This window comes from Chanodichthys erythropterus, chromosome 7 (genome assembly GCF_024489055.1).
Source record: "Chanodichthys erythropterus isolate Z2021 chromosome 7, ASM2448905v1, whole genome shotgun sequence".
NCBI classification, from domain to species: Eukaryota; Metazoa; Chordata; class Actinopteri; order Cypriniformes; family Xenocyprididae; genus Chanodichthys; species Chanodichthys erythropterus.
The window spans coordinates 28,750,573-28,772,085 of record NC_090227.1 but is presented as its reverse complement, the minus strand read 5'-3'; the positions used below and the strand labels follow the sequence as shown (position 1 = coordinate 28,772,085).

At 35.7% G+C, this 21,513-nt stretch overlaps 1 protein-coding gene across 48 annotated transcripts in view; it reads right to left on the bottom strand.

Moving 5' to 3' along the window:
* The window catches only part of mical3a (microtubule associated monooxygenase, calponin and LIM domain containing 3a), an 86,892-nt gene that overhangs the window by 57,711 nt on the left and 7,668 nt on the right, over window positions 1-21,513 (bottom strand). The window contains exon 2 of one of the 48 annotated variants that reach the window (XM_067390038.1): window positions 13,945-13,980. The exons of 45 other annotated variants lie outside the window; for them this stretch is intronic. The gene's annotated coding sequence lies outside the window, so the exon portion shown is untranslated. Of the gene's footprint in view, window positions 1-8,261; window positions 8,294-13,944; window positions 13,981-17,942; window positions 18,152-21,513 lie in introns of those variants that run through there. 2 more of the 48 variants (XM_067390040.1, XM_067390042.1) reach the window with 2 other exon arrangements.

Below are 21,513 nucleotides of genomic sequence, written 5' to 3'. Positions count from 1 at the left end.
CATAACATTAAGGTTGAACCACTGTAGTCACATGGACTATTTTAACAATGTCTTTATTACCTTTCTGGGCCTTGATAGTGGTAGGCTAATTATGTTGCAGTCTATCGGAGGCCAGATAATGCACATATTTCATCAAAAATATCTTAATTTGTGTTCCGAAGATGAACAAAGGTCCTATGGGTTTGGAGCGGCATGAGGGTGAGTAATTAATGACAGAATTTTCATTTTTGGGTGAACTAACCCTTTATGTCATTACGATATCACTTTATGTTTCGAAAGAGCTAGAACATTAATGCAGTTATATAAAATATACTGTGTAAAAAAAAAGTCTATAAAACGGGTTTTAAAAGTTAACACCTTTCACCAACATAGAGTGAGCTGCCAAAAACCTTGTCTGGAAAGTTTCACATAGCCTAAAGGACCTAGAAGATCTAATAAAGACTTGGCATTATAAAGAGCTGAAAATGCCCCATGCCCTCATCTGAGAGTCAGTGACCACAGGAAATCTGATGAGCGCACAGAAACCCAAACAGGAAATGCTGAAATATTGGAAGTCTGTGCATTCTACTGTGAATAAGATACTGCAGATTTGATAAATAAATACCACATTGCTGCATGATTAACAAAAGCTATTGCTGACACCATGTCCTACTCAGGTGTGAAATAGTCTTGCATAGCCAAACTTTTGTCAGTCTGTTCCTCTTTAAAGCTTATTCTGGTCAAGAATTTGCCATTCAGATGGGAGGAGACCCCCTGACCAACTGTAAAGCAAATCAACCAAAGTTTATTTTGCACTTGAACAGTGAGAAAGAGTCTCACAAATGTATCTCTACAGAATGCCACATTCTTCGATCCAGACTGACAAAGACCAGATAACGTTGACATTTGCCAGCAAAGAAAAATAAAGGCTAGAAATGCTGATAAGAGATTTCAGCAACATGCTAGTGTGCAGGAAAGTTTTCTGAAAGAAGAATGAGCAAAATTTTCCTAGATGCTCTTAAGACATGGAGAGAAAAGAATGCTGAGCAATCAAAACAGACTGAGATACATAATCCAGACCCATCGAAGGAATCACATTCAGACTGTATTTCAACTGAAAGTGACCACACAGCTAGCTGTCAGCAACTGAAATAGAACATCTAAAATATCACAAATTAGCAGTTTGTCATGGCCAAGGACATGTACATGCACACAGTCCCATTTAAACAAAATCAGACTCGCACAGACTGCTAAGGTGTGGTCTGGATGAAGGAAATCTCCACCTCACAGAAACGTGATGAAAGGAAAGGTAGGTGAAGGGTTAGTGTGAGGGCCCTTACACTGGGTTCCAGCTCTAGTCTGCTGTGAAAACACGCTCCTGACCTCACTGCTCTGAAACTGCTGTGCCAGCAGTCAGCTCAACACCACGGCCAAACACTGAAAGCCTCGGTGTCACAAAGCCACGAGACGTGATGTAATTACATCAGCCTTACATGTTTTCATAAATCATGAAATTTTAGCTGACAACTGATTGTAATACAAATAAAAGATGCTCTTCACAAAATAGAAAGTGGCTGCGGTAAACCTGAATTAGTTGGGCTACCTCAAAAAATTTGAGGTAATCAGTTACATAAAATTTTTTTAGTTATGATGTTCCCAATTTTAAAAGTAAGCAGAACAAACAAGTTTTGAGTTTGTAGTACTAATTCATGTTAATTGCTCCAAACTTGAAGTACTGAGTTAGCTAACTAGCAATTAACATAAAATATTTCGATTTTAGATTTTAGAATTTTTTTTATTCACTGTAAGCCCTAAGAAAAAAAAAAAAAAACTTGCTAATGTGCTAACATGTTAACAATAGCACGGTATAGCACTTACTGAATGAGTACAGCAACTTAAAACCTGTAACATGTCTGCTCTCATACCAAGCCGCAGGGATAAAAAAGTATTATATATTATTTACTTAAAACACTTATTTATATTTCAAATTTGCACACATCATAACTGTACATACAAATTGTCTATATTATATAGTTTTTTGCTTTTTTTGCACTTTGTCTATCTTGTATATTATTCTTTTATTCTTTTTATTATCTGTCTTGTCTTGTCATTCTGTTGCACTGTGGAGCTTCTGTCTCTAAAACAAATTCCTAGTATGTGTAAACATACCTGGAGATAAAGCCCTTTCTGATTCTGCTATTTATCATGATGGCAACTCTCCAAAAACCCACATTAAAAAACTCTTCTGAATTAGCATAAGAAAACATTCATTATTAAATCTCCCTAATAATAAAAAAAAACAACATTATATAACACTTAATTTTAGCATTTACTCTCCCTTTCGAGTGCCATGGGCAAAGCATCCTTGGGGAAAAAAAAAATAAAAAAAAAATCACAGTCTAGTTTCAGTAAAACTTAAGTTAGTCTAAATTAAAAGAAATTAGTTCATGTGCACCCACCAGATGGGTTTGGTGCACACAGGGATAAAAAAAATTACCCCATGCCCACGGTTAAATATACTGCTGGATCTTTAATGCTGTGGGCCTGTTTTTCTGCTGGAGGTCTTGTTCAGATACATGGTATCATGGATTCTATCAAATACCATCAGATAAAAAAAATCAAAACCTGACCGCTTCTGCTAGAAATCCAATAATGGGCCATGGTTGGATCTTCCATCAGGACAATGATCCAAAACAAACATCAAAACCAACACAAAAATGTGTCACTGAGCACAAAATGAAGCTTCTGTCATTGCCATCCCAGTTCCCTGACCTGAACACTAAAGAAAATGAGTGAAGTGAACTGATGAGAAGAAGCACCAACTTGGAGCTGGGAATCTGAAGGTTCTGGAGAGATTCTGTATGAAGGAATGGTCTCTGATCTCTTGTCAGGTGTTCTCCAAACTCATCAAGCATTATAGGAGAAAACTCAGAGCTGTTGTCTTGGCAAAAGGAGGTTGCAAAAACTATTGAATAAAAGGGTGCCAATAATTGTGGCCAACGTGTTTTGGAGAAAAAACTTTTCATAATGTGATTTTCCCCCCACTTTCAATTCTTTTCCTTCAATGAAAGGTTAAATTTTTGTTAATTTTATGAATTAAACATCAAAAGTATAAACAATGCAGATTTATTTTTACAGTCATCTTTGATTATATTTACCAAAGGGTGCCAATAATTCTGACCACCAATGTAAATGTTTCACTATATATATTTTGGCACATTTGTTTGAAGGACAGCATTGTGCAGGATGTGGAATAGTGCGTTTTGTCAATAAAAAAAGAAAAGAATTAATCATTTACTCGAAGAAATAAATCGGCCAACTAATCGATTATCAAAATTAGTTGCAGCCCTAATAAATTTTATTATATGATATGATATATTATATTATATAAAGTGCACAAAGTATTTGTTTTCATTATATATATTATTTATTTTTTTTATATTATATTATATTATATTATATTATATTATATTATATTATATTATATTATATTATATTATATTATATTATATTATGATTTTATAGTCATGAAGTATTTTGTCCTTTTGCTACACATCAGGCTGTCGCATTGGCTTTGAATATTGGAAAGTCGTGTGAATGCACTACTGAGGCAGATGGATCTGGTTACCCGTTTCCTCTCTCCATAACCCTCTGACATGACACTAATGCTTCAAAGGGCTAAACTTTTTTGCACGGCAGCGGTCGGGTAAACAAATACGATGCCGAAATGCATTGACATTTCTTTTGCAGGTGTGCAGAAATTGACCCTCATAGGACAAATATAGATTTTTTTTTTCTTGTTGACCTCATGTGGCTTTACTTCTGTCAGCCCCTGAAAGCAGAGAACCTTGGCACGTATATGATATCAGAGAACCTCAGCGACGAAGCTTGGGTAACACTGAATATCATGTTAACCCAGCTGTGATATGTATCAGTGCGGACTAACCTGTTTAAAGCCCTCAAGTAGTTACAACTGAGGAGACTGACTACTCAAGACCATGGGAAAGAAGCTAGTTTCACATACACACGCGTACAAACACCACATGGTCAGCCATAAGACCCACAGAAACTACAACCGTCCAAGTATTGTGAAACATGGGGTCTATTTCTATGAAATTTATTTTTTAGAGGCTGCATTTTTTGGAACTAGCCTAATGTGGAAGCACTGTTAATAATACCAATAAATTTAAAAAAAAGATATAATTTATTTAAATGTATAATAATATAATTTATAATTAAAAATAAAATTAAAATAAAATAAATAACTACATTAAGTATTTTAAAGTAGAGTTGTCAAAAGTACCAACTTTGGTACAAATCGGTACTAAAATTTTAAAAATGTGACGCTTTAAGCACCGTTAAGCTGATTCATAAACACCTCTGATTGGCCATTGTGTTCACACCGCTCATTGGATATGTCTGCGATTGGCTACAATGATCAACGCATGGGAGCGTTTGAAAGCACACGGATTTGTTTGAATCTGAAAACGTTTTGAAAGCGGGAACGGGGACATTTGAAAGCAGGCATCTATCAGCGAACTGGTCCATGATAGAAGCATGCTTTTAAACGCTCCCATGTGTATATGACGCAAGCGCTTGGTGAAGAGTGTCATTGATGACAATCAGACATATCCGATGAGCATGTCAACTCAATGGCCAACCAGAAGTGTATACGAATCCGCTCAACAGCACTCAAAGCCTCATATTTTTAAAATTTTAGTACAGACTTGGTACCACAGTCAGTACTTTTGACAACTCTATTTTAGAGTTGATTATAACTACAAAAGAATATGATTTCCATGACATTTCAAGGTCTAGAAAATATAATTTTAATTTTTTTATTTACCATTTCAAAGTTTTCCATGACTGTGAAAACTCTGGAATGAATGTTTCCCCTCAAATCTTTATGTAATACAACTTGGTGATGATAAACCTCAGAGCTTGTATGAATTCCTAAAAATTCATTTCTAAAAACTAGAGACTTCTAAAAAGAGAGACTTTGATCACTGCGACAAACCAATATTAAAAAATAAATCAGTTAAAAACTGCAAATGTATATAGAATCTGTTGTTCCTCACAGCACTGACTCATGGGAGGATGTGAAGAGCCAGCTTACGTAAGTCTGCAAGGTCCTATAGCCACATTAACTACAGCTACAGCATAACATAATTTGAACTCCTAGCATGCCTGAACACTCCCAAAACAGGGCCTGCTATAATTGAACGCAGGCCTATATCCATTCACACAGGAAACATCGCACATATCTGCCATGGTGCGACCTGTCACTATAGGTATATTAAATTTCAGACAGCTATCTGGCCTTTGTCATAGCAATGTGGTGTTAACGATACAGCTGCTATGAATACACACTGAACTTTGTATGACATGAGAGAAAAAGAAGACAATCATTACGGACATGCTGATAAACAGCATTACAGAGACGTAGGACATATGGAAACAAACCGCAATCTGTTCAAATCCAGTCAGCACAACAGCAAGAAGACTGAATAAATAACCAATCAGATAAATACACTATCTACCTTCACTTGCCTGTGACAGTACAGTAGAGGGAATCCCAAGAATGGTTTTGATTCACAGCAAGCATGCTAAAAAAAACACGCATAAAGTTGCAACATGCGGGTTTTAACTTTATGGAGAGATTGTGACACACTCTGGGCTAAAAATAGACCACATTACATGTCTGAATGGACAGCTCTCTCCACACTTCTCTTCCTGTTGGAACCCCATATATTTCCAGTATGCTTCCTGTATGGACATGTGGATGGGAGTTTTAGCTTAAAAAGGAAGGACTTGATACATCGAGGACTCCCTCTGATGACAATTAACTTCAGACAGCAATTTCTAGCTAATACAGCTCAATATAACAAGAAGTTTTTTTTTCCCGATGATTTAAAAGGTGCAGTATGTAAGAATTCTGTCCGCTAGAGGCCTATTCAAAACGAAGGCGTAGCTTGATGACGGCAAGTTTGAGTGCGGAATCTTGGGACATGCTTGTTAAAAATTATGTTATAACGTTACTCTGTGTGTTCGTTCAGCGGCTGCTGTGAGACACTTGTTTGAGACACACTGCAGTAAGCTAGATCGATTTTAGAATATATTAAATGCTGGATTGACAAATGGCATGCAATTAATTTTAAAACGTATTGTATGATGAAGAAAAAAGACTAAACGTGTTGAGCAATATAACAACAATTAGTTTTGCGTTTATAAACATATCAAAACAGTTGTTCCCTTGTCTATTAAAAATGTGTATTATATTAAAGCGTCTTTGGTGTACTGTTGTCAAAAGTACCGACTTCGGTACCTAGTCGGTACTGAAATTTTAAAAATGTGACGCTTTGAGCGCTGTTGAGTGGATTCATAAACATCTCTGATTGGCCGTTGTTTTCACGGCTCATCGGATGTGTCTGTGATAGGCTTCAATGATCAACGCTGTAAAAACGCTGTACATAGTCATCAATTAATCTCTTCACTAAGCGCTTACACAGATACACACGGGAGCGTTTGAAAGCAGGCGTCTATCGCGGATCGGTCCACTGTTAGACGCTGCTTTCAAATTGCTCGCGCTCCCACTTTCAAAACGCTTTCAAATTCAAACGCTTCCGTGTGCTTTCAAATGCTCCCACGCGTTGATCATTGTAGCCAATCACAGGCATATCCGATGAGCGCGTCAACACAATGGCCAATCAGAGATGTTTATGAATCCGCTCAACAGAGCTCAAAGCGTCACGTTTTTAAAATTTCAGTACCGATGTCGGTACTTTTGACAACACTACTTTGGTGTTTCCGTGGTTTCTACAAAATAAATCCAGAAACCGAGGGTAACGCGGGTATGACGCGATTGACAGGCGACTACTCACGCGTCCTGGAGGCTTGGTTAAAATTGCAATTTTTTCACGATTTACAAATAGTTGGAAACATTTGGGATATTTTAAGTACTCAAGTGAACAAAATATATAACACTGGCCTAGTGGGGTTTTTTTTATATTTTACTGCAAAAATATTACATATTGCACCTTTAAGATTACCATTCATGATTTTCAACTTTCATGAAATCACATTTAAAAGTTTTCCATGATCATCAAAAACTACATAAATAAAACACATAAAATGTAAAAAAAAAAAAAAATTTTTTTTTTTTTTTTTTTATCCACCTTAATCCTGACCAGCCTAATGTGGTTCGAATTATGGGTTGCACTTCCAGTTTGGGGAACTTCCATTTAAAAAGACTGAAACAAATCATTTCAAATCATAAGGTTGCCCTACAAATAAAGCTTATCCGTCAGCTTATTCTTTCATGTTTTATTTTCAGACATTATGAGAATAACGTAACACTTGGTATTTTAACGTAACGTTATAAAAAGAATATCTATGACAAGAGCTCTTTTCAGTCGCTGCTTTCTATCCTTCACAGCAATTTCTATAAATCACTGGAATGCACAAAGAATCTCTAGTTTTTCTCCTCAAATCCTCACATCTCTTTCTAGGTTTGTTTTCACAGGTATTAAATGTATTATCTGTAAAAATGATGGAAATCACTTTGAAATAGTATCACGCTATGCTGAAGTTGATGAACATTTTTTTATTAGGGCAACATATATTACATAATACAGATATATCTCACTATAGTTATATTTTAACCCATCCGTTATTGCTGTGCAAAGAATTGCGCTTTTTCATGGCTTGTTGAAAGTACCTTGTTGATGCTTTTACACTTTTAAATGCCCTTTTAATGTTTGTTGGTTGAAGGGGGAGTAGAATAATGTCCTCTCATTGTACCCAGTTTAAAAAAAAAACGAAAAAAAAAAAAAAAAAAAATTTTTGACTTAACAAGCTTAACAGAAGTTACACCCATAATTCGCACAGAGCGTCATGGGGCATTGGAATAAGATGGATAAAATTTAAATATTTTTTTTTTCCAGCAACCTGTCTTGTCTGCTTAAACACACACACAAAAAAACTAAATTTCTCATGTTTTATTGAACATTCACAGTATGGGTGTAAAAATGACTGTACAGTCCTTACAACAATAATCTACACCGAAAATGTTGCTGTGTCCAACATTTTTATTTTCTAGTGAACTATTCCATGTAATAAGCAATGCATTTAATCAGATCTCAATATCTGGTGATTAAGGCTGCTGATATCTGAACTAAAACTCAAGTCATGATGAGGCAGTAGATCTTTAACCACAGACACAATTTAGATAAACATTCTCTATGTAAATTCAGTAGAATGATATCAAGGTTATTATATCTCACCTTATGATTCAAAAAGTTCAATTGCACTGCAGCTGGTTCCAGGGAATTCAGCAGATCACGTGCAAAAAAAAATAAAAATAAATAAATAAATAAATAAAATCACTTTCACATGACAGACTGTGAGGGGCAAGATCAAATATATTTTACTACTAGCCTGAGTAGTAATCTCTAGACTTAAATCAACACAGAAAATAAAATCACAACCTCCTTGTGCTAGAGGACAACTCAATATATTTCCCATTAATTTCTCTCACAGAAAGACTGCACATTTATCTTCAAGCCTCTTTGTTTGGCTGTGATAATCCTTGTCTATAAACTCCCATGAGAGCGAAGGGGCTTCCTTCACCATCGCATAAAACATTAGGCTCCACCCAATGCCATCCCTGTGCCGTCTATCAAACAGCTGTGATGTCTCCTCCTTCTACTGTGTCTTTCCCTCCAGAGTCCAGACAATCAGGTGAGACGGAGTGCTGTTGCTATGGTAACATCACCAAAGGAGCATGACATCATTATACACATGCTGTAATGATGGAGGAGGGGAGCTAAGCCAACAGAGCTGCATGTGGGCAGGTAAACAAAGCAAACCAATGTGGGTGAGGCAAACTAGGCCATTATCCACCTGAAATTAGCTGTTTCTCTTTCTTTCTTTCAAAATGATGACAACTGTAGTCAATCTGCTGATATAAAAAAGTAGGCCATCCTTTCAAAGTGGAGTTACAAAAATGCCTGTGTTAATATTACCCATAATTACTATTTGAACACTATCCACCACACCTCAGTGACTGTGTATAATAATTTGATTAGCTAGATATCTTCTGCTTTGATTCCTTAAAGGGTTAGTTCACCCAAAATGAAAATTCTGTCATCATTTACCCCACCCTAGTGTCATTCCAAACCTGCAGGTCTTTCATTCATCTTCAGAACACAAATGATGTTTTTATAAAATCTGTAAGTCTTCTGTCTCTCCATTGACAGTCCACACAACTACCACTTTGACGCTTCAGAAAGTTTATAAAGAGATCGTAAAATATTAATTGAGCCATTTTAAATTTCACATTTTCTGAATAGACTGGATAGCTTTATATGATGAACAGATTGCATTTAGGCTTTTATTCACATATAAACATTGATCAGCGAATGTAAACATGTGTAAGAACAAACCTCATTGGTTCTTGTGAAAGCGCAAATGTGCTGCGTAACACCCGAGAATGAACCTCACATCAAGCAAATGTGATTGAGCGTCCGTTTACCACAACTGATGTGTGTGTTGATGAATGTTTATATGAATTAAAGCCTAAACTAAAACAGTTCATCATATAAAGCGATCATTTCTCTTCAGAACATTTGGACTAAACCGCTCAAATCATGAGGATTAGTTTTACAATCTCTTTATGTCAATGGAGGGACAGAAATCACTTAGATTTCATTAAAATATCCTCATTTGTGTTACAAAGATGAAGGAAAGTCGTGTTTGGCACAACATTGTAACATGATGACAGAATTTTCATTTTTGGGTGAACTTACCCCTCAACCTTGGTGCTGTTTCAATTCAAAGGCTGAGTTTGTCATGCCAAGTAAACATTAAATATATAATGTGTTACTAAAATAAAGGCAAACTCAAAAATGGAACAGAGCATTTTACTTCAGCTTTAGCGGCAATTAGAGGGTGGCAATTGCTTAAATGGTGGGTTCATTTCATTATTATTCTTAATGAAACACACAACTAGAAAAACACAACTAACCCTTTAGCAGGTTCCCTATTAGCATTAGGTTTAACTCCAAAATATTGCCAAATAAGCGTTTTTACATTTCGCTTTGAAACCAAATACGCCATTGTCTTGTCAGTCAGTTAGTACTGACCCTCATCACAAGATAAATGAAATCTGTCTCCTGCTGCTGATCTGTGCTGCTGCGACACTCATTCGGCTCATGCTGCATTGAGCACACGCATCCAGTTTTTAATTGTAGTGTCTGTTCTCGAACTGAACTAAATGATTTTTATTACTATTAAAAAAATAAATAAATAAATAAAATCAAAACAACAATGGGGGCCGGTGCCACAGTGGGCAAGGTGTTGCAGCTTAACACCGGTAACCCAGACTATCGCAGCAAGCCTAAAGTACATAAAACATTTTGCAAGGTGATCATGAATACAATGACATTATTCATGAGAATTAAATTAGCAATACAGAGCTTGAGAAGTGAATCTATAAAGAAAGAAAAACCGCAGTTACATTGTGAAGGACTAGTTCAAAACAAATCAGTATAGGGTATTGTATTTTTTTCTTCTTCTATGAAACAGAAAAGGAGAAATTTGAAATATCTTTTTGCAATTTGACAGTCATGGTCATTAATATGAACCCTCATTGTATGGAAAAGAAATTCTGCTTTTATGTTTGACAGAAAAAAAATATCAGCAGGTATTGGAAAGACATGACAGAATTTCTATGTTTGGGTAAACTATTCCTTTAAATAATCAGTGACCACAGATCATGGTGAACACGTATAGTTAAGTTCTGTCATCAATCAGCTTTCCATAGCTTACCATTTTCTACACCAAGATTAAAAGACGGCCTACAAACGGTCTAAACGCAAACTCCAAAACACAGACTGTCCCACATACTTCATTATGAAAATATGCCAACATGGTAATGCTGTGCCAAGAAAACAAATGCCATTTTATGTATGCTAATAATAGTTTATTATTATTATTACTATAAAAAAAAAAATAACTGAAGAATTTTAAGTTTATTGTCTAGAGAGTTTTTTTTAGATATGCACGTTGACCCATTTATTTGTGAGTCACCCGAATTATCTCATGTCTATACAGTGCATCACAGCATAGTTCCTGTAAAAATAGTGTCCTATGAAAATAGAAATGTTAACTTTGACAAATCTGATTTTCCACAAGTTTCCTTCAATTAAATAAGATTCTTGTGTGATATTTGAAACTTAGGATGATTATATTTTTATATTGCTCAAAAAAAAAAAAAAAATTGAGACATACTGAGAAAGTTGACAATTGATCATAAAAATACTTCAATCATGAAATTTCAAATGTACTTCTATTTTAATATCTTTTTCATGAAGCAACAGTTAATAAAAGTCAAGTATGACCTTGTGTAACTTCACGATTCATTTAAATATTTGGCTTCCAGGATTTATCTGGACATGTTCATATTTGCATTGCTATCCAAATGTGTGGTTGATAACAGACATTGGCAAACAGAATTATACCAATAATCAAAACACCAGGATTCATTCAACAAAACGTTGTTTGAATAATTTCCAACATAAGATTTGCTTTAAGTTTTAACTTGTACAAATACTTTAAGCATCTTATTTGAATTAACTGCCTAATGTGAAACAGCCAAAAAAAAAAAAAAAAAAAAACACATGATCCATACTGAAAGTGCATCCAACAAAAATATTGCAATATAATTGCACAAATACAAACAATTTTACATAACTTTTACTTTAAAAATAAGATAAAAAAAAATTGCCACACTGATTATCACAGTAATTAAGCAGCAAAGATTGCTAAACTTGTGCAGACTGCTAGAATTCCAGATTGTTTGTATGGTTGTGTGACCAACAACCACCAATAAATGCAATAAATTTCAAGGCAAGGAAAGGAAACAGTAAGTATTATATCCCCATCTTTCCAATCGTTGTCAAGGGCTTTTAAGCTTCATAATGATTTAGGGATGCTCAAAATTCCTGCTGCAGTATTTATTTAGGTACGCCAATAGTTTGGAAAGCAGCATGATATCCAAAATCTCAGATTATCTAAAAATCAGAAGTTCTGAGATAGAAGCCACCATACCCATGGAAGAGTTTGTCACGCTCAGCCAGGTGCAAAGACTTATGACCTAATAAAACTTTGAAATTGCTGATTCAGTGTTGGTCATAACTAAGGAATCTTGGTCATGAAATCCAGACACTAAAATGGAAAACATTTGCATAATGCAGAAAGAGCAACAGAACTTCTGTTCTGTTCAGGACTGAAATGTATGGAAGCTTTTTCCATCATGGAATAAAAAAATAAAATGCAAGTTATCTCACAATTCTGACTTTTTTCTTTGCACTTCTAAGAAAAAAAATGTAAATTATAAGAAATAAACTTGCAATTGTGAGGAAAAAAGTTAGAATTTCCTTTTGATTTTGTTATTATGTGATGATAACACCTGAATTGCGTGATGTAAACTGAGAGGGAAAAAGTCTGAATTGTGACTGAGACATAAACTCACAACTGTGAGAGAAAAAAAAAAGTTGCAATTACCTTTTTAATTTTTTTTATTCTGCGGCAGAAACAACCTTCCATAGCAATGTCATCCAACCACAACAATAAAACATGTTTACTCTGTCTGTTAGGTTTCATTAGAAATGTAAATTACACCAGACACACCTTTCAGGCTGAAACTGGCTGAGTACACAACCACGTGTCATCTTACATATCATCTCTGACATAAGCAGAGTAAACAGAAGCGGGAGTTACTACGTGACTGCGCACAGTTGCCTGGTCTCGGAAACAGACAACAGGGCCGTAATCCCGTGAATACGGCATGCTGATCTAATCCCACGCGCTTTGGGTGGGGTTAACCCTGACTTGCAGGGTAAACAAGACTCCAGACAGCAAAGAGGTAGGACCGTCGCTGACCCAGACCTGCCAGAGCCGTGGCTTTACCTATGTTAATAAATGACAACACCGCATACAGCTGCAACCCTAATATGAGACTGACAATTAAATCAGTGAACATTGTCTACATTCAAATTGGCTGGTGAGGAGTTAGGAAAGTTAAAGGAATAGTTCACCCAAAATAGAAAATTATGTCATTATTCATGTCATCAATCTCATGTGGTTTCAAACCCGTGTGGGTTCAAACTTCATGTAGTTTCAATCAATTACAGGCCTCGTCCAAAAGAAAGAAAGAAAGAAAGAAAGAAAGAAAGAGAAAGAAAGAAAGAAAGAAAGAAAGAAAGAAAGAAAGAAAGAAAGAAAGAAAGAAAGAAAGAAAGAAAGAAAGAAAGAAAGAAAGAAAGAAAGAAAGAAAGAAAGAAAGAAAGAAAGAAAGAAAGAAAGAAAGAAAGAAAGAAAGAAAGAAAGAAAGAAAGAAAGAAAGAAAGAAAGAAAGAAAGAAAGAAAGAAAGAAAGAAAGAAAGAAAGAAAGAAAGAAAGAAAGAAAGAAAGAAAGAAAGAAAGAAAGAAAGAAAGAAAGAAAGAAAGAAAGAAAGAAAGAAAGAAAGAAAGAAAGAAAGAAAGAAAGAAAGAAAGAAAGAAAAAGAAAGAGAAAGAAAGAACACAATCAGAATTGCTGTCACATCAGAATTACTTTAATTACTAGTTTACAAAGTTACTAGTTTACCACTTGACTACAATGACGTTATTCTGTTAGAACAACCAATATATCAACATTTAAAAAGTAGTTAGGTGGCAACTTCACATATTTCTGTCCATTATTATAGCCAGTGTAACCAGGTGCACATTCAACAATTTGCAAGAGAATCAGATTAATTTGTGAAGTGACAAATCCGCATATGGAATTGCTGTTTCCGCTGCCATAGAGACAAATAAATTCAAAGGATTTAAACAGCACTGATTATTGTTATACATAATTACAAGATGGAAACTGAGTTTAATAATTATTATAATTCCAACATGACATTATGCATCATGACATACCTGTGATTAACACCTTCTGGTTTGACAGCTCATCTTCTGCAAACAAACAGTAAACATATAGGCAGAAAGCTGTGGAAAGCTCCACATAATTCCAAACGACGACACTGAAGTTCTACACACTCCCATCCCTTGCATGTTTGTTTAATATTTGGCTAATTTCATTAAACATTTGGCTACCAATAAGAATGCAGTACTTTCCGGTAAAATATATCATGTTTAAATTCATCCCACGGATCTAAATTCAGATTGCAGATTCCATGTGGGCCTACATGTAGGCCATTTCAAGAGCATTAGTTGTTATTAAGTTCTGGAAAATAACAACATGGAATGTAACTGCAATAAATATGAGAAGGTTCTGAGAAACTTTTGAGAAATGTTCTTTTTGGTCTAACTTTTGCAGTCTGAAACCTTTCCTGCTTTAACGTAAATGTTACTCCAACATCTGTGATCTCTCGTCACCTTAAACTACGCCAAGGGGCCGAGGACAGATATATCCTGGTTGAGGACCAACCTCCATGGTTCAAATCCTAACCTCAAACATTGTAAGGAGGGAAAAATTGCAAAACTGGCCTGAAGTCAGCAGCTTGCGCCAACCCAGCAGAGGAAAAGGGTGGACTCCAAGTGTGAATGGAATACAAAATGGTCTTCAATAGGCCTGTAACCCAAAACTCTGACAGATGCTAAGCACTTCAATGGACTTTCATTAGAAGGAAAACAGACACATACTGGATTACATTATAATCCAACAGCAATTTCACAAACTATAGGTGATGGGTGGAATAAAAGCTTCTTTTGTGGAGTCAACGAGAGGGCAACTGCAAAAATAAAGGAAACTGATCTTAGAAAAAGGAAGAATGGCTCACTACTACTATCCCAAAAGCACTCAAGAAAAGAAAACAAAGGTGAAAAGTACAGTGACTCACACAGTCAAAACAGGAATGTTTCAAATCACCCAAAGGATGAAGGCTCGTTTCAAGAAAACAAATACAAGATACTTCTGAATTCCATTTTAAATGATTTGTTTATTTCATTAAATGACTCAATAAGATTACTGCAATGCCAAAGTAATTCTAAATATATAAATAGAACTAGAAAAAAAAATAGAATTGTGGGTGTTTAAAAAGGTCATATTATAAAAATCTTTTGGATGAAAATCATCAAAAAATTAAAATGTATTATATGAAAAAAGGACTTTCATTTTTAAATTAGCCAACAATTACATTAACCTTGTTATTAAAGTATTAGTGTTTTTAAAAGATTAACTTAAGTGGGTGTTAGATGATGACAAATGTAATCTAAATCTTAAAAAAAAAAAAAAAGGTAATTTAGCATACACAATTAGATCCAATAATCGATTATGGTGTCGATATTAAATTTGGTGAAAAAAAAAACAAACAAACATATACATAAAGGAATTATAAAACATGATACTGTTTGCTGACTCAACAAATCCAGGAAATCAAAATATTCTCCAAGCAAGAGTTCTACAGAAAAAGTAGTGGCAAAGAAAGCAACGCTTGCAGCCAAAACCAACAGAACGATGACTATATCACTGGGTCCTGAAGGAAATCACCATTGTGTCTCTCTGGATTCTTCCAAATAAACAGCATGTGTGGAGACAGTCGCTTAGGAGGTGTAGATGAGGTGGCAGTGAGAGGAAGGAAGACTCATTTGCCAGTCACTTTGAAGTGAACTGTGGGCAGAGCGTGGCGGCACCCTGGCACTGCAACATCTTATCAGAGTAAGACACACAGACATGCTGGGAAATAGACTGCCCGATCAGTCACGACACTGTCGGGGAAAGTTTTTCCACCTCTTCTCAGCTTTTATGACAAGGGCCAGACAGGGTCAGTGGGAACTTTAAAAAAAACAGTCAGCCTTTAAACTGAAACTTATGTTATTGTTTTCACACCCTAATGTCATTTCAAACCCATATGATCTTCTTTCTCCCATGAAACACAAAAGCAGTCACCCAGAAAATGTCAGTTTTGCAGTGCAGAAAAGAGCAAGCTAAACATATATAACTCTTTCTGTGTACCATGTAAGTAAAAGTTTTGAAAGACATGGGAGTGAGTAAATTATGTCAATTTAGATTTATGGGTGAACTACCCGTTTAAAGACAAACAATAAGCTTGTAAAGGAACCAAAAGGCAGCAAAATGGCATTTGGTCAAGTGAAATTGATGTCTGAAGTGGTGGCTAAACAAGAAAATTCTGGGAACCACCTGAGATCTAACATGTGTGTATAGACAATGAAAAGCATAAAGAGCTAATGTCCTGAAGTGATCTGTGCATGCACGGTTCACACAGAATGTGTTTTTTCATTCAACTGCACAATTTTGCCTTTGGTTTTCTATGTAAACGCGCTAGACGGACGTGTTTGACCATTGCGCTCACATCTCTTATAGCATCTCGTACATGACGAGGCATTCTAAAAACATGCCGCTCAAGTTAAAAGTTGTTCAGTTTTTTTTTTTTTTTTTTTTTTTATAAACGCATCTCAAGACCTTGTGTTTTTCCCCAATTCCACTGCCCGCATCTTTTTCAAAGAAAAAAACGTGTTCTGTGTGAATGGCCCCTTACATCACTTACTGTCTTTTTTAAACTTATGCTAACTGCATCAGAAGTACAATCTAATCTCAAACCCCTCATCTCTTGTTGCTGCAGGTCACTGAGATCTGCGGATTGAGGAAGAGTATTCATGCAAAGGCTTTTGGAAGTAATCACATGCTAATTGAATGTATAAGCTGATACACTTTGCCAGAATTTAATTGACTGGAACTGGATCTAGAGAATAGGCATTCCATTCAGCTCACTGTCAAAGCTTGCAGCACACCGGGGGTGCATTTAAAGGGATAGTTCACCCAAAAATGAAAATTTGATGTTTATCTGCTTACCCCCAGGATATCTAAGATGTAGGTGACTTTGTTTCTTCAGTAGAACACAAATTATGATTTTTAACTACAACCGTTGCTGTCTGTCAGTCTTATAATACATGTCAATGGTAACACAATTTATAAGAGTCAAAAATATGCATAGACAAATCCAAATTAAACCCTGCGGCTCATGACGACACATTGATGTCCTAAGACACAAAACAATTGGTTTGTGCAAGAAACCGAACAGTATTTATCATTTTTTACCTCTAAAACACCATATCCAACTGCGTTCAGCATTCGCTTAGTGAGGTCTGATCGCGCTCTGACAACGGCAGTGATGTCTAGCACTCATTGAAGTATAAGTGCGAGACATCGCTTCCGCTGTCAGAGCGCGATTAGACCTTACTAAGCGAATGTTGAACGCAGTTGAACATAGTGGTGTATTAGAGGTAAAAAATGATATAAATACTGTTCGGTTTCTCGCAAAAACCAATCATTCCGTGTCTTAGGACATCAATGTGCCGTCATGGGTTTAATTTGGATTTGTCTATGCATATTTTTTGATTCTTATAGATTGTGTTACCATTCACAAGCTTAATACCGCTGACAGACTGCAACGGTTGTAGTTAAAAATCATCATTTGTGTTCTACTGATGAAACAAATTCACCTACCTCCTGGATGCCCTGGGGGTAAGCAGATAAACATCAAATTTTCCTTTTTGGGTGAACTATCCCTTTAAGTCCAATGTTTTATGCCTTTCCCTCTATAACTTCCCTCCATCTTGTTCTCTCAGATGTGCATCATTGCTTACGTTGCAAGTTCCACTTACTAGTGGAACCCTTGCAATGGGTTTAAATGGAACGCCCCAAGCCCTTGATCACCAGGAAGCAGATTTATTATTTACAATTTTACTTACGAAGATTTTTTTTCCCTTATAAACTCACCATTCTATAGGCCTGTATGTATGCTTGGGTGTTTAACCCTTATATGCATGACTGTTTCGCCAATCATTCTTACATATTCGGGTCTTTATCGATCTCTACCTGTCGCGATAATATAAAACTCCTCTGATATTACAATAACAATTACAGAAGAATAAAATAAATCGTATTTTGTTACCTTTTGGAGCTTGAAAGGGCTCAGTTTGAGCAGATGTTTTATGCCATCATCACTGTCCACGTCAGAGCTCATTTGCCAGTAAATTCAGCAAATAATAGGCTAGTTTTATGTTTGAGGTCACAAATATGAGCCCATTCGCGATCTCAAACGTATTCTCAAAACTATATAATTTTCGACATCTTCAAAATCTATATTTCGATCGCTAACAGCTTCACCAGATCCATCCAGTGACAGTAACAGTCATATTTGATTGCGTTCAGTACTTGTTCTGCAGTAAATTGCTGAGCCATTTCATGTTTTTCTTATTTCGTTTTCTGTCTGAATGAGTCGTCACTTCAGCATTGTGTATCAGACATTGCCACCTTGTGGAATAACGGTGAATTGCACTTATTCCGTCATCCAAGATTCAATTATTGTTGTGCAGAAAAAAATATACGTACACTCATACACACCTTGGGTCGTTTGCAACCCTATACAATTTTTACAAAAAATTAAGGGTTAATATACTTTTTTTTTTTTTTTAAATATAAAATATTAAAAAATACACAAACAAAAATATAACAATGTAATAAACTATAACTGTGTAAAAAAATAAAAAATAGTCAGCTTAAGGTAGCTACAAGTATTAAATGCATTTAATGTCAAAATGTTTGGCACCAAAACTCATCCCACTGAGAATAACTGAACTGAGAATAATTGTAGAGCTGGTCTGGATTGCAACACTAAAAAAAGTTCAAGAAAAAAGGGAGGTTCCTTAAAATCCAAAAAGACTTCTGTGACACTGATTGATCATCATCAGTTCAGGGGTCTTTTGAAAAACATAACCGAACATCTCTCATTCCTATGCAAACATCCTTTTCAAATAAATCTCATAAAAATCCCAAAGACATTTCAGTAGGAAATCCTATGTTATTATATTATCTAGTTCAAGAGTTTTTGGCAATAACACAAATGTTAGGTTAGAATGTGTCAAAAAAATCTGCAAAAAGCTGCCATGTTTCATACAGGCAAACAGATTCAAACTGAACAGTCACAGGAAAACACATCAGACTAACGTCTCTGGCATCTTCTATGACTCATTAGATTCCAGAGATGTTCGAAAGTCAACAGACGCAGTGGCAGTGAGCTAGAGGAAGTGGATACAAAGTTCTCCTAATTTATAGCAAGTCTAATTAAATAAGCTACTGCAGAGCAGATGCAGTGGCTGTTCTTTCCATTAGAGTTCCAAGAGTCCTCTGCATTCACTTGCATTTAAAATTTACAGCAATACATTAGGCCATGTGCTACGTGATCCAGCTTTACATGACGAGTAAAGAAAAAAAAAAAAAAAAAAAAGTATGAGTACATTATGCAACCACAAAAATATTCTTATCTCTGATAGCACACATAGATTGATTAAAAAAAAAAAAAAAAAAAAAACTCACAAGGAAGATATGCGTGATCAGTCTATTGATTATTGTACTTTCTGAAACAATTCACCACACCAAATTCACAACTTTGATAAGATTGGGAATCATTTAAAGGAAAAAAAAGAGATCAAACAAACTATTTTTTAGGTCCGATATGCTTCAGATATATAAATAAATAGGTAATTATATTAATTCATAATTGATAGGTAAAATAATCTTAATAGATTACCACATTATAAATTCTTTTCAATTTTTATGAACAATTTAAATTAATAGAAAACATTTGAATCTAAGACATGAACAGAATTACTTGCGTTCTACATTCACAAGTGTGCTTCCCTGCACACTTAACGGAGTAAACTGATCCCTTTAATTCCACTTCCGTGACATTTCCGTTACAACCCCTGGCAGAGCCAGCGCAGAATTTGAAAATCAAAAATGTTGGCAATAAATCCCTGCAGCACCACGACTAAACAATACAGCCAAAAGTTGCAGACATCTCCTTTTATGGCCAAGCCAGTACCCACAGCATGATCTTCCACCGTCTGCCAGTTCAGAAAGGAGAAATCTGCATTAAATACATCATACTGGACCTCCAAAAAGTTACTTAACTTTCATTAAACTGGTCACAGTTGAGTAGATCTACCCTACGGTCCTTTCATGTCTGGTTCCCAACTCAAAAAAACAAGCAGCCTCTCTCTCCCACTGATGGCTGCTGTTAGAAAGTCAAACATCTAATCTAATCTAAGCCTGGTGTACTTGCCAAAATAATCAGCTGGGTTTGAGCTGAATCAGCAGAAGAGTCTTTGTCTCTCTGGGTTTGCACTGATCTGACTATGAACAGAGACGCAGGGACAACTGAAGGTACAAAAAGGATTCATCAGGATAATATCTGTTACTTTATAGTCTTCACATGCACAACGTTAATAAACGACAATCCATGTTGAAATACTAGTCAGTAAATAAACAAACTACCCATAAACCTTTACTAATTACAAGTAAACAACATGCCTGCAATGCATCAATGTTCAGCATCAAAATCAAATCAATAAAAAACATGTGCCACACAGAACCAGGCTCTTTATGGGGTGGGAAAAAAGGCTTTTGCCCAAAATGGAAATGTGGGTCAGCAAGACAGAGGTGACATTATAGAGTCTCAGTCAAGTTGTACATTATCTCATGACTGGTCATGGGCAAACATCACGGCATTATGAGATTATCAGAAGACAGGTGATGATGCAACAGTAACCTTCACTAACGGGTTAGTTCAGTGAGGACACATCACATATTTCTCCCTAAAAGACCAGAGGAATCCTGCATGGAATGCAGCAGTCTAAATAAGCACATGCATAAATCACTAAATATCATATTTCACATTTTGTACAGGAGCAGTGTGTTGTTTATGTACATCTTTTGGTAACACTAACAAACATAATACCGATTAGATATTGTGCATTCACATAGCTAGTTCCACATGTCAGTGTATACTGACTAATGAGTTATTTAATAATGTGGATTCAAGGTGTGAAACAAATGAGGTCAGGCATTTTGACAGACTCTAGTCGCCATTCGCTTTCACTGTATGGAAAAGAAGCAATGTATGGGAATGGTGACTCAGGATGTCATTCAGCGGACACCTCTTTTTATGCTCCACAGGATAAATATAGGTTTGCGACAACATGAAGATGAGTAAACCATTTTATTTACAGGCAAACCATTCCTTCAATATTAATGTTATACTAAAATGTAAACAAACAGACGTTCGGTTCGCTGGAATTTATACACGACGGACCGCTTCAAATTTCGTTATGAAACGAAACGCAAATCATTCGTTGGAATTTATTATTTAATAAAATGACGACAGGTTTTTCATCTTATTCTAAGGGTGGTCAGTGTGTCCAAAGATTTAACTATTTATCTCCGTATATGAGAGTTTGATGCATTACACGATCTAAACAGGACCCAGCGACTCTCCAGTCAACAACTCACTGATTCAATGAACCGAGAACGGTTCCTTTCAAACGTGTCTGATCCGTAATGAACCGACAACTGATGACTGAGCTGATACTAAGAGCATGTGGAGTGAACAGAGGATTTGACAGATTGGACGAAATATAAGATACTTTAACAGTAGAATAGCAGAAATGTTACAAATAAAACGT